This window comes from Cupressus sempervirens, chromosome 4 (assembly GCF_028749045.1).
Source record: "Cupressus sempervirens isolate cs-2001-9-10 chromosome 4, ASM2874904v1, whole genome shotgun sequence".
In the NCBI taxonomy this organism is placed as follows: Eukaryota; Viridiplantae; Streptophyta; class Pinopsida; order Cupressales; family Cupressaceae; genus Cupressus; species Cupressus sempervirens.
In genome coordinates this window covers 263,197,917-263,213,517 of record NC_143121.1, presented here as the reverse complement: position 1 = coordinate 263,213,517, position 15,601 = coordinate 263,197,917, and positions in this window count along the sequence as shown.

The following is a 15,601-nucleotide window of genomic DNA, read 5'->3' as shown; positions in this document are numbered from 1 at the left end:
GACTATTGGTCTGAACGAGGCAACATTTAAAATATGGGATCTCAGGGCCACTTCCTACCACTAGATTCCTCTATTTTTTGGGGATTTTGAACCAGGGTCCATGCACACTATGTACCAAGAAGGAGGGCCCTTGGAAGTACCAACAAACATTTATAAAGTGACACCCTAGGCAAGCAGATTAACATGGCTAGGGATCACAGTTTGAAAAACAAGTAGTGGAGAGGATTGAGAGTGAAAATACCTCAATCCAAGCATGTAGCAAGTAAGAAGGAGGTTTGACCTAAGTCTATTCCAAAGAAGATTTTTTAGAAAGATCTCTATGGTGGTTTTTGAAGACAACAACCACTAAACCCTTAAAACCCTCATTTTAAGCCTAAAATAGTGCTTTGGCTTTACGAATAGGTTGGGAATTGAGAAATCATAAAATTTATATGTACTTTGAAAAGGGTATCTATAATGACAACTTTTTGTGGGGTTGTTAAGGATATTTTTATGATATCTTAGTTCTGAGTCATTTGAGGCCTAATCCTAGTAGCCCATTTTGCATCATTTTGGTGTTTGAACACTTGTGGAAGGAATGTACCCATGATCAAAACATTGGTTAGGCTCTTAAATGTTATGAAGGATCTATTGAAACCCTAGTGTTGATCTCATATTGGTTTTGACAAGTGAGTGTCAACACACATAAGTTATTTACTTAGTTCATGTCGAACAAGTAAAATATGCCAAGCAAACCATAGACTATGCCGAGTTTTAGTGAGTTTTGAACCACTCATGTGTTGAGTCACTCAAGTGTTGAGTAGATAGTATATGCCAAGTGACACAAGTATTGAGTAAATAGCGGATATTGAGCAATGTAGGTTCTGAGTCATAGCAAAAAGATTAATGCATGTCGAGCATCAGAGACTTCAGATGTTGAGTGACACAGTATTGACATATTTTTTTGTAATGGCACAAAAAACTATGTAAACCATTTTTTTTATGACTTCAGATTGAATTTTGATATTTTGGAGATAAGGATGAATCTCTAGTTGGATTCCCTAAGAAATTAGAAGCCAATTAGAAAATGGAAAGGATTAAGCAAAAAAATAGATGAATCTCATTCATAGATTCATACCTAACCCTAATTTAGTAAGTCTTCTTAAGGAGGAAAAAAATCTAAACTATTGATGAGTGTGTAAGGAATAGGAGCTAAAAAAGAAGTTTTCATACGAAAATAGAGCAATATTCATGGTGGCTTAGAAGTTATGAAGTGAGATTGAATTACAAAATTAGGTAGAGTAGAATAGTGGATAGAGAAGAGTATTCAACATAGACACATCAGATTGAGAAGGATCAAGTAGAGAAGTCTTTAGAGGTGATATGTTATCAGGCAAGCAAGTTCTAACTATAGGATCAAAGCTAAGACATTCTAACAAGTGATTTCAGTCAAAATCTCTTAACAAAGTAGTCATAATAGGTTGTACGAAATCCTTTAACAAGGTGCTTACTTAGTTGTAAGTTAAAGTCCTTTAGCAAGGCACACTTTTAATAGGGTGTTGAAGTCCTCCAACAAGGTGAGACCTAACAGTCTTTGTAAGCATTTAACAAGTTAGACCTTTCACATGGTAGATCATGACTCATTATCAAAACATTGTAACCTTTATTGGATACACTTTATTACTTTAATAGTGAAGATTTGTGGGTGTCATCCCTACCCCAATTTTACCTTCTCACTTGGAGGGTTTCTGGGTAATCATATCTAGTATTATGTGTGGGAATGCCTACATGTTTACATGTTTTAGATGTGTATGCTTTGTATGTTATTTCAGTTTACTCATTGAATGTAGGAGATGGATGTGTGATGAAAGTTTTATGCGTTCAAGTTTAAACTACTGATTCCCCCCCCCCCCCCCCCCCACCATCTCAAAAGTTTACCTTTCCTATTGTAATTCCAACAACTGGTATTAGAGCCTTGTTCTCTAAAAGAGAAGCTTTATAGCTTTGAGTAAAGATCTTGAAATGGAAGTCTACAAGTTGGGAAAGACTATTGAGAACCAGGAGATTGAAATACATCTCATACTACATCAACTGAATCAAGCGAGAGAAGACCTAAAGAATTTTTTAAAGAGAAGGAAAGAAATTGCCATTACAGATAATGACACATAATACAAAGAGATAGACACTACTAAGATCTTTGTAGATGGAGACTCAAATGAATTTGATGTATTACTTGTAGATCTAATGGAAAAGAATAGAGTCCAAGCTGAGGAAATCAAAAATCTCAAATTAAAGCAATAATCACAAGCTATATTGCTATGTGAAGTGATTGAACAAAAGAAGAAAGCCATGGAAGACAAAGCCATTATTAAAGAAGACAAAAAGGTTTTGGCCAATAGAGTGGAAGAGAAATCATCAAAAATAACCAAGATTTCCAACATGTAATTGGATACTCTAAGTCAAATGATGAATGCCAACTATGAATTGAATGTCAAGGACATTGAGATAACTACATTAAAGTTGCAAAATGAAAAATTGCAGAGTGACCTAAAGAGGGAAAAGGAATTTTTTGAAAGTTGCAACAAACCAAATGAAGCTATCAAATACTTTGAGCAACTATTGAGATCCTTGAGATCCAATAATGATACATTTGGATTGGGATACATAAGTACTGAAAGAGGGGAGTCATCCAAAAGTGCATAAGAAAGGAACAACCAAGGTAAGAACTCCAAACCTACTTGTCATAATTATGGTAAGAAAGGACATACTATTAATGTGTGTAGGAGCAAGTTTACAAATTAGAATGTCAATCCTAAAAGCATGATTCATTTCCATAAGTGCAACAAGCAAGGTCATCAGGCACATGAATGTAAAACCAGGACCATGCATACACAAAGATTTGAAGCATATTACTATAACTGATAGAAGTATGGACATAGATCTTTTGAAAGTAGATCAAAAACCACATGGTCATCAAATAGGCAAACAAAGGTAAGGAACAATCACAACTCTTATAATTGGGATTGTAATACAAGATATCACTATCATTATTGTCAAGAATATGGACATGTTCTTGAGAATTGTATTAGGACACACTTTAGTGGTAACTATCAAAGGTGGTTAAGTCAAACCACATGTTTTAGCTATTTGAAGACTAGTCACATCAGTAGATAATGTCCAACTAGGTCAAAAGCACCAAGTTGTGAATTTGATAAAGGTAAAGATAAGTCAGATGTTGAACACATCAAAAATGAGATGAATAAGACATGGAAAAATAAAGATGACCACAACACATCAAATGGAGAAGGGATCACTTCACCTAATGGGATAGGTGATCACACCTCATCAAACTAGGCAATCAAAAGGTATGTGGGATTGATATTTAAAAGCTACATCATACAATAGTTCCAAAGGAAGCTAGTACTAAAAGGACTACATTCGTATGAATAAAAATGCAAGATATTGTTAGAAATTCAAGATAAATATTTAAGTTTTTCATATTTTTGCCAAGTATGAAATATTTCTTATGTGTGCCAAGTGAAATTAGAAAATGTCGAGCTAGCATTCTAGCTAATTGATGTTGAGCTCATAGTGGTTTTCAAGTGATGGAAATTTCAATGGATGCCAAGTGAGCCTGAAATTGGTTGATGCCAAGTTTATTGCTATGTAAGCACTCAACATTAATTATAGGGTTTCCAAAGGGTGTTCAATCAATTTTAACTCATTTTTCATCATTTCAAATTTGAGAAAGAGCAAGCCAAGTATAAGGCAATCTAGAAATACATCCAAGTAGTTGCAAAAAAATCTAAGTAGTGATTCTACACCAGTATGTCAGATTTCACAAGGTATTTATCAAGAGTCGAGCTACACAGGTTAAAAAAATTGTAAACCCTAGTTTCTCATTATGGTGTCTAGTTCAAAGAATGTAGGAGAGAATGAATTTTAGAATGTTTAGTTAGTAAGTAATGAGGTCAAGAAACTCATTTTCAAAGCCATTCATGACATTGTGTATAAGAAAGACCCTTCTAGTGCATTACCAATTATTCTGCCAAATGTAATAATGGTGCAAGATGTAATAAAATGCTATAACTACAAGATTGGTAGCATTGGTGCCATGGAGATTAGGGAGGCATATAAAAAAAAATTTCATAATGGTTTTTTGAAGGAAAAGTTCAAAATTGTTGAGAGAAAGGGATTAACACGAGCCCTAGATTTTCCAAATGTATTAAAAATGGAGTGGATTAGGATAGTGCTTAGTTAAATTCATGACGGTTCATTATGACTAGACAATGGACCTATTAAGATAACTAAGAGAATAATCCATAGGGTCACTAGTTACCCAACACCCTAGATCAGCCTAAGACACTGGGATGTGATTCTAAGGAGGTGATTGAGAAGAACACTGGAGCTGTCTAGAACAAGAGAGGCATGACAATAGATACAATCACTGATCTATTGATTGATTTTTCTATAAGAGTAATATCACACAAGTTCTATCAATCTAGTAGATTAAATAGTGTTCCCTATATAGCTGTGGATGTGAGATATAAGATTGTAAAGAAAGATCATACATATGATCTAGCAGAGCTACAATTGCAACAATTGATGGAGAAACTTGGAGCAATTAGGAAAGCTAAGAGTGCATAGTGCATATTTGGTTCAATTTTGATTTGTATATTCTTTTATGTGAAAAACACATTCCCCTCATTTGGCACTATGGGATGGAAAACCAATAGATTAGTAGCAGTGTAGATTGGTGAGTATATTGAGTAGCTAGGAGAGAATTTTGAATCTCTAATGACAAATTATTTTGAAGACTTCAAGAAGTCAATGAAGGAAATATTAAGAATACCAATATCCTTAGTTGAAAAACACCATGATGACATTTTTTTTCTTGTGGATGTTGACTGTACATTTTTTAAGCTACTATACCAAAAGTAAGATGGTTGAGGTCACTTGGTTATGAAATAAATGTGGATGAAGCCTCTAAAACCATCACAACTTTACTATTAGAAGAGGTAGATAAAAGTGAAAAGGTATTTGTAAACTATGATATGGTAAAATCCAAAATTACCATGGAATTGAAGACAGCTTCAGTTTTGAAGAAGATAGTAACGAAGTTGAAAGCTAAGTTTGGAGAGGGTGCTGAGGAGTAAGAAGAAGATGAGGAGGATGAAGAGGAAGAAAAAACCTAAGCACAAGCACCTCTAACTTTGACACAAGGCATGGGAGAAGATCATGAAGAGGAGAAGACTAAAGGTGTTGAGGGAGAAGAAGCTAAGGAAGAACCTATTCCTATTGAGCTAAAGAAGAGGAAGGCCAAGGCACAATCTATGGCAAGGGCTGAGAAAATTGTTAAACCAAGACAAGCTAAGTCTACTATGCCTACTACAAGAGCTAGCACATGTGCAATTACACAAAAGGCCAAAGAAAAGACAAAAAAAACTAAACAAGGAGGTCAAGAATAAAAAATACCAAGAAGAAAGTATGTGGCACAAGTAGAGTCTAATGAACAAAAAACATAATCAAATGATAATAGCCAATTTAAGGTGGTGAGTCATAATCCTCTCTCAGATCTTGAAAATTTATGTGAAAATGTCTGAAATAGTGTAGACCTATCAGGATTTGGTCATGTTGATTTTGATAAATTGGGTGAAGAAGATAAGAATCAAGTGGGGGAGGCCATATATGCCATGATGAAAAAATTCAAGACAACTCCGCTAGAGATTACCAACTCAATGCCTAAGATTTTGTGTGATAGAGTTGAGCAAAAATGGTACTATTGTCTAAACTTGGAGAAACATCTCTAGCCCAAGTAATGCTAGAATTAATAAAGGAACAAATTGCTAAGGCTATGAAGAAGTATGCAGTTAGTTTTGTACCTAAATACAAAGCCTTCAACATTTTGTAAAATAACGTTGAGAATGTTGTCAAGAAGACCACTTAAATGTGGAAACTTACTTATGGGTTGACAATAGTAAAGGAAGGAGAAGAAGAACCCATTGAAGTAAAGGAGGATGAAGATGATGAAAAAGGTGACACAGTTAGAGGAGGAACAAAAATGCAAGAAGATGAAAAGAAAACAACTGAGCTTGAGTAGCCAGAAGAATAGAGTGTGCAAGACACACAATTGTCGAATGTCAGTCCTCCACATGTCATAAGTGAGACTACTGAGACAATAACTATCAAAGATGTTTCTCATCTATCAGCTTAAAACATTAATCCCCTCACTAAAGATGATTTGAAGAAGATCTTAGATCAGTCTACACCATAGGCCAAACTTGGTGACAATCCTATTTTGGTTAGTGTGGACGAGTTATAGAAATTAGTGGCTAATATTACAAGGGAAAAGGTGAATCCACAAGAACCACCTTCCATCACCCCTCTAGTCACTAATGTACAACCTTTGGTAAAGATCTTAGAAGCCATATCAAGTAAGGTCGATATAATTTTCAATATTGATATTGTAGAAAAGAGCATAGTGGAAACACAAGTTGCTACTATAGAAATAGATTAGGTAGACTTATCTATACCTACTGCACAAGGACAAGGTGTAAGTCAAGTCATTATAGAAAAACAAGGCAAGCCTGAAGAGAGTGAGATGAAAAAACAACTAAAGGAGCAAACTGCCATCCAAGCCCTAGTAATCTTACTAATATCTGGCACTCCATCAAGTCATACTCTTCAAAAGCAAGGTATAGATGCTACACCACTACAAATCTCAGTGTCGAGCATGAGTTCATCAAAGGTTGAAGAAGTAATTCAATATGGAGACATGAGCCTCAATGAAGAGATAATTCTACCAAATTTTTATTTTGATACCATGGTAGTAGAACAAATGGGCATATTGCAGCAAGCCCTACCAAGGAAAAAGCATCAAGAAATGCTTAGAAGGGAGCATAGGCAGAAGCAGGCACTTCAAGACATCAAAGACATCTTTTTAGATGCATTTAGTCTACCAACTCTAGATGAGACCAAGCTAGTAATGGATCAACTAACAAATATAGTGAAAAAGGTTAGTAATGAACACCTAGATACAAATACCAAATTACTTGAATGGTCAGAAAAGAAGTTCCAAAACAAAGTGAATGAGAAAATATCTAGTGATATAGAACTATCACAAGTTGTATTGGAAACTAAGGTTGAGGATGTGAAGAAGGTACTTGAGAATGTATTCACATAATACACAAAATTATGCAATCCAACACTCTTCACCCAAGAGACTAGAAGTCACATTGTAAGTCTGGAGAGCCAAACTTATGCATCAGGTGCAAAACTACTAATGAATCTAGCTCAAAGTGAGAAGCATTTTAGGACATTGCTTCAAACACAGAGTCAGTTAGTTGTATTGACAGTAGATGAGGCCAACATAAGGGCTAAACTAACATGCATCCAAGAAACCCTCACCCCCCATATGAAATTATTGGACAAGGAGCTAGGCTATGTTGAAACCCTATTGAAGAGAGAACCCAATCTTTCTACCTTAGATGGTCTAGTTCACCTTGTTCTCAAGCTTACAATCCAAATCAAGTCATTTGATGTAGCATGTGAGTATTGGGATGCATCTCTTAAGATGATATTATTTCCATAAATATTTTCTAGACAAACACACAATTAGTGTATAGCCCATTTACATAAGTGTCAAAAAGGGGGAAATATATTTTTTTGGGGGAGAATAAAAAAAAGGGAAAGACATATTTTTGAGACAGCATCAAAATACAAGAAGTATCAGATGAAAGAGCCTCAACATGAAGTCAAAGTGTATTAGTAGAGACACATTTACTCAACAAGAGTGCCCAATTTTGGATATAGAATAGACATATCAACTCAAGGGGAGTTATCAAACTTTAAGGTATCTAAGTTATTGCAAAATTTTAGAATTTTGAATTTTTGTATATAAGCTAAGTTGAGACATGTTATGCTCATAATATTAATAAGGATAATGTATACTCAAGTGTCTTTGACACTCATGTTAAAGGGGGAGATTGTTTATCTCAAATTGTTTTTTGACAAGTGAGTGTCAACACACTTAAGTTATTTACTTAGTTCATGCTGAACAAGTAACATATGTTGATCAAACCATAAACTATGTCAAGTTGTAGTGAATGTTGAGCCACTTATGTGTCGAGTCACTGAAGTGCCGAGTAGATAGTATATGTTGAGTGACATAGGCACCAAGTAAATATTGGATGTCGAGAAATGCAGGTGCTGAGTCACAGTAGAAAGATTAATGCATGTTGAGCATCAGAGACTTCAGATGCCGAGTGACACAATTTTGACATATTTGTTTGTAATAGCACAAACAACTATGTAAACCATTTTTTTGCTGACTTAAAATTGAATTTTTATTTTTTAAAGATAAGGATGGATCTCTAGTTGTATTCCCTATATAGTTACATGCAACCAATCAGAAAATGGGAAGGATGAAGTGGAAAAATGAATGAATCTCAGTCATAGATTAATACCTAACCCTAGGTCACTAAGCCTTCTTAAGGAGGATGAAACCCTAAACTATTTATGAGTGTGTAAGGAATAGAAGAAGCTAAGAAAGAAGTTTTCATGTAAAAACAAAGCATTCATGGTGGCTTAGAAGTTATGAAATGAGATTGAATTGTAAAATTAGTTAGAGCAGAACAATGGATAGAGAAGAGTATATAGCATAGAGACATCAGATTGAGAAGGATCAAGAAGAGAAATATTTAGAGGTGATCTATTATCAAGTAAGCAAGTGCTAACCATAGGATCAAAGTTGAGACATTCTAACAGGTGATTTTAGTCAAAATCTCTTAACAGAGTAGTCCTAATAGGTTGTATGAAATCCTTTAATAGGGTGCTTACTTAGTTGTAAGTTAAAGTCCTTTAGCAAGGCACACTTCTAATAGGGTGTTGAAATCCTCTAACAAGGTGAGACCTAATAGTCTTTGTAAGCATTAACAAGGTAGACCTTTCATAGGGTAGATCATGACTCATGATTAAAAAATTGTAACCTTCATTGGATACACTTTATTACTGCAGTAGTGAAGATTGTGGGTGTCATCCCCACCCTAATTTTACCTTCTCACTTGTTTCTAGGTAATAATATTTGGTGTTATGTGTGTGAATTCTTACATGTTTACATGATTTAGATGTGTATGCTTTGCATGTTATTTTAGTTTACTCATTTAATGTAGGAGATGGATGTCTGGTAAAAGTTTTATAGGGTCAAGTTTAAACTACTAATTCATGCCCCCCACCCCCAAAAAGTTTACCTTTCCTATTGTAATTCCAGCTATGATGTTACTTTGTTGGTGTGCCCCCAACTGAAGGAATAAGACCTCTTGAGCAAGGTGCTAGGAAGCATAGGGTTATCAAAAGCCCTAGTTGGTTTGGTGAATGATCTAAGGAAGTCCTTGGAGCACTTGGGGTTCAAGAACAAGGTTGGGGTATCACATCAATTGGGCTCTTAACAATTTGTCCTTAAGTGATGTTGGGTTTCCTTATTAATGCGAGCTGCCTAAAGTAACAATCAAGATGTTATTGGTTAGATCTTGTGATGAGTTCATCTATGAAATCATAATAGGTTATTATGTGTCAATAATCTTGATTAAAAAGGAAAATTTTCCACTAATCATTTTCAAGGCAAGTAATTATGTCTCTATTTATCATATTTGTTTTTTGTGTGAAGGTGTTTTCATAACTTTCAAATGATAGCAAATTTCTATTAATAGTGAATCCACATCATTACAAATAAATTGCAATAAACTATGGTACCAAATTTCATATGTTACCATGATAACCATCTCCTAAGTCAAAATTATATAGATTTTCTCACATAGCTATCATGTTAATAACATCTAGTGAAACCAAAAACTTTCAACCAAGAAGATACATAAAGATGGAGCCTAATTTTCATTAAAATACTAAATATCCATATATTATCCTCTAATTGTTGAAGACTATGTATTTGAAGAAAATGAGTCCTCAACATATCCATTAATGAGGTTCCATGAGGATTGCATAGAGCATAGTAGGGTGGTCACATACAAATTTATTGGACCATCTACACTAATCAAGAGGCTAATCAAATTCAATATCAAATTCTGAAGTTTCCTAGTGCTTATGCTTGCAACAATATTTTGATTTAATAAAATCATGAGTTTTTTTTGTCACCTATTTCTCTCTCTTATTTAGTGCTTGGTTTAATAGCTTCCTTAAAGTTAGCTTTTGAAAAATCTTTCTCACTAATAAAATCTCATATGTAGCTATTATTTCTAATTTGGGTACAAAGGATTTAGAATCTACTAATTGCATTATGACTTACACATTTACATTTTCTGATACTACTAGAACTATTGGTTGTAAAAATATTTCTAAAGAATCACTTGATAAAGTAAAATCAAAGAATGAAGAAGGAGGATTCTCTAAAGAAGGATAGAAAACTTATTTTTCTTATCATTAAAGTATTGTAGGTTCATTCTTGAACCATTGTAATTTGAAAGGGGTCATATGTGAATATACCTATGTCTCTTGTATCAACTACTATGGAAGTTGTGACAAGTCTTTTGAAAGGTTTATGAAGGATAGATTAGATGACCAGATTTCCCACTCCCATGGATATGATCAACTTCCAATTACACATACTAATTATTTTATCCATCAACAAGTAAACCTTGTAATATATGTTCAACAACTTTGTTCTAGTCTAATTTTACCAAGTATAAAGAAATGGAAAATATAGATGTGGAATCATTGTCTAAGGTGTGAATGGAAAGATGGAATTCCACAAGGCAACCAGAGAGTAGTGATTTGTGATGCATATTCAATTCTCTCCTTTGGAAAATCTTTAGAGCTAACTTTCTTAAAATCATCCTAATGCACATTTCATAAGTTGTGGACATTGCCTGCATAATTGTAGAAGGTGACAACTTCTTCATATTCTTCTTCAATCTTATGTATGGGAGTGTCATATCTATCAGTTTTTTTCTTCAATTGAAATATTTCTTCAAAGTTTTGTTTCTAAACTACACATGAAAAACATGAGAAAGTAAAACATTATATTTTTGATAAGATTGTAGTGGGCATGTCTATATCAACAGGTGCATCTAAACAACTTATGTACAACACATCCTCTTCAGCTTATGGATGATCATGTAGACATGAGAGTCAATTTGTACAATAATTGGGAAGATAGAGTACAATTGATCCAAAGATTCATGCAACACTAACCAAGTGTTTGTCATGTTTTATTCAAGAATGTCGATTCATTGTTTTGTTTGCAATAGTAGTTAACATATTGGTTCATGGTCAAATCTATGGTATGGAAAATGGTATACTGTGGACCATTAAAATGGTAATCTAAAACACTAAAAGACACCTTGACAAACTCCATAATTTCACACAATTGAACATGCTAACAATATGATCACTACAATCTAAAATTGTGTAGTAGTTACTATCAATATACATAGTAATCAACTCTTAGTAACAACTTAATGATATCATGCATATTTGTATTAGTTCTAAGATTCATTTCACCATTTAAGAAACTTAAGAACCACTATAATCATGAGATATGAATTGCATCTACTTTCACCTTTTAAGAGAAGATAAAATTGTTGTTTAAATGAAGATTCACATTTTCTATATTGAAGCCTCATTCAAGTAGCTCCATTTGTTCCTTTTTGGTGTTCCATTTTTGCAAACACTATTTGTTTTGTTTCATCTAAGTTTTCTTCCTACGATCAAGACCCTCTTTCATCACAATTTTAAGAAAGTGTTGGTTATCCATGTTTTCAACATTATTTAAATAGCTTATTAGTCAAGTTATTAATGATTCCTCCAACAAATAAGTGCCCACTTCCACTAATAGGATTTTATATGGTATTGACATTTTAACTTTGAGATTACTTTTGACTAGGTGATTCTAAGTCCTCTCTTACTATCTCCATCTACATTATGATATGTTGAATCCCCAAACATCACAACCATAAATAACAACTAGCATGATTGAAAAACCTAAACGGGTTTCTTGGTTTTCTAGTCACAAATTTCTTCATTTTTGCACTTTTTTTGGAATAGTAAGATGTTTTCCACCCTCTTGTACAATAGATAAGATTTTTTCCACCCTCTTGTGCAATTCTCCCAATGAGGTTATAATGGAAGAAAATTTTCTAACATTTGTAGCGGGCTGCTTTCAAAAAGGACGATAATTTGATTTATTTTTTCCTATAAAGAGAAAATCATGACCTACATCCCTACCTCTTGAAAAAAGTGTTCTAAAGCCCATAAATGATCTCTCTTAATCCATGAATCATTTTTAATATTAAGATCAGATTGTTAGCATTTAATAGTAGATTTGTCACATATTGTATCAGTTGGACCCTTTCCCCATCCATTTTTTTTAACCAAGTTCCTAATTTATCAATGTACAACCCAAATAGTGAAAGGGATAAAGGGAACCCCTACTTGATACCAATATCACTACCTAAATATTTGGGCATTCCTTCACTAGTAGTGATTTTGGCTCTAACTCTCACATATGGTCTATACACTACCATCCTATATATGTTTAGGATACTAATTCCTCCATTTTGTTCCATAGCTTGTCTCTAGGAACTATGAAGGAATTCCCTTCTGTTATAGGGTCTACTCAGGGACTAGACATATTGTTGTGTGTTATCCTACAGAATTATGGAAATCAAAGAAAAGACCTTCTTGGTGGTCTGGAGCTTTGGTTTAGCATTACTCTTTCCTTAAAGAATTTGCTCTTAAGGTTTTTTCTATGGTTGCTAATGGTGCCAATGGCTTTGCTCTATCTGACTAGGATTTTGGTCCATTTTTGGATTTGGTTGTCGAGATAGCCCCTACCTCTATGGGTTAGGTTCTTTCCCTACAATGAATAACCATCCAACAATAACTTCTTTTTGATTCACTCACTGATGCAACTCATACATATTATGATGGTAATCAATATCCACTACAACCCGCTATATTTTAAGAAAAAAAACAAATTAGATTGGTCAAAATTTTGACCAATTCTTGAAGAATTTCCACCAAGAATTGGTTGAAATTTTGACCAACTCTTTGGTCATGACCATGGCATCTTGGTCATGGGATAGACCAAAATTGGTTGATATTTTTACCAATGCTTGGAGGTTTTCCACCAAGAATTGGTCAAAAGTTTGACCAACCCTTTGGTCATGACCATCGCATCCTAGTCATGGGATAGACTAGAATTGGTCAAAATTTTGACCAATTATTGGAGGTTTTCCACCAAGCATTGGTCAAAATTGTGACCAACTCTTTGGTCATGACTTTGGCATCTTGATTGTGAGATAGACCAAAATTGGTCAAATTTTTGACCAATTCTTCAAAGTTTTCCACCAAGATTTGGTCAATTTTTTTAACAATGGTGACCAATTAGGTTCATCCAAAATGCACTCTTTTTGACCAAAGATTTGGTCTAAATTTTGACCAATTGGAGGTTTGCTCAAAATTTTGACGTCAAAAATTGTGATGCACTACTTGGTTGTGACTTCAACCAACATGAGTCAAAATTTTGACCAAATTTCATCAAAAATTGGGTCAAAATTTAGTAGTGTATACACCATCCTCCAACTTCAACTTTTCAACATGGGAGGCAATGGTGACCGTATTAGACATGTGGAGGATACTATAGGTTCTGATCTGGGGGACCTACCTACAGTATGTTGTGGAAAGCATAGATCCCTATTTGTTGGAGTGCTTCAGTCAATAGTGATAGTGACTTCTAATTCAAAGTACTTGGTTTCCCTTGAGGGAGGTGATAGATCAAGGGCTTCCACAACTACCATTATTCTTAGCCAACCTCATATGGAGGATTGTGTTATACCATGTTGGGAATGGGTTTCTTATTGGCTTGGCTTGAGTGTTGAGAATGTTGCTACAAGATTATGGAGTGGTATTCTTCTAGGGACACACCATCCAAGTGCACTTATACTATAATCTACATAATTGCACATACCAAACATAAAGGACCATGGGATTGGAATTGACACTACTTCTAGTATGCTCCTAGGAGCATATAGGTGTGACAAGGACTATTATATGGAAAAAGACATGACAAACTAGAGATCCATACATGTATCGCTACATGTCATCAATTTAGTACACATCAACTAAGTCTATAAGCTTTTGGAAGTAATGTCTCAATGAGATCATCATGTTCAACTAGACATCATATGTGGGTTGTGAGTGATGGGGAGCCATACTTCTAGCAAGGTGTGAGGATGACTTAATGGATCACTTATACTTTTAGTGGGTGCAATTATACTATTGGTTGATCAATCAAATGGTGCACATGGTCATTTGGTACATGCCTCTAGGGTGTGGTAACAGTTTTGGTGGATATAGGATGTTACACTAGATAGATTCCTATATCTAGTTGTATTATGGTAGGTGCGGAGATTCTGGAGATGGGAGACAACTATTTGACTAGATAAGACCTCATTGACAGGTATGTAGGTAGTGTCCTAGGTATATGAATAGGATCACAAGGATGCATGGATGACTCTTCCATATACATAGTGGTGGGTAGCTCATTGGCCTATAAGACCTACAGTGCTTGGGCCTCCACCACCAATAGAGAAACTAAAATGCATGGGTGATAGAACTAGGGGAGGAGATAGAGGGGTAGGAACAAGTAAAGGATAGAGGTGATGAGTTTTCTAGATGATAGGGTGGGGACCACCAGCACTAGCATAAGCACAAGGTCCATAGGCACAAGGTCTACAAGTACAAGGACCACAACTAGTACTGGCACTACATGTACCACAAAAACTACCTCCAGTATAGTTGGGGGATTATGACATGGTGAGGGCAAAACAAAATAGTCTGTAGGTATAGGTTGTTCGCTTATAGGGGTAGATAGCCTTAGAGGGGATCTAGATTGTCAGTGCCCAAGAAAATATTACTTTGTTACAAGATGAATTATTGATGAGATCCAAGTACAACCTATTTAATGCTATATTTTAATCCATTTCATGAATTTTGATACTCAATTCTCTATTCCATTTCCATTCCATTCCATCTCATTATTACCATTTTTACATTGCATATGGTTTAACATAAATAAGTAGTATTTAATATTGTTTTGGCATTAACATATGGAAAATTCATTATTGGTTTCTTTTTACTAATTTTTATTATCATAGTATGTTGATGTGTGGAACATTTCTTCCTGTCGCATTTGGGTAGAAAATATTATACATGATTGCTTTATTATTTGTACATTAGATATTACAAGTATGATAACAAGGGATATCAAATAGTACATATTTACTACATGGTTGATGGATGGAAATGGGGGTTGAATCAATATCAACCACTAAAGTCCTTACATATTTTACCATTCAATATAGTTTCCAAACACATGCAGCTAGCAAGGAGTACGTGGATATCAGCATTGTTAATACAGGTTGTCTTCTATTCCATGTTGTCCATTTGTGAAGATATGAACAACCATGATATATTCCATTTTTGTCTACTGTTATAACAAATTAATTTTTGATTTGTGGGCAAAAAATGAGTTTGTATTTACGCTCGTATTTCCTAGTTTTTAGAAAAACACAATCATTTTTTTTATGCTATATTTGTAAAATGAACA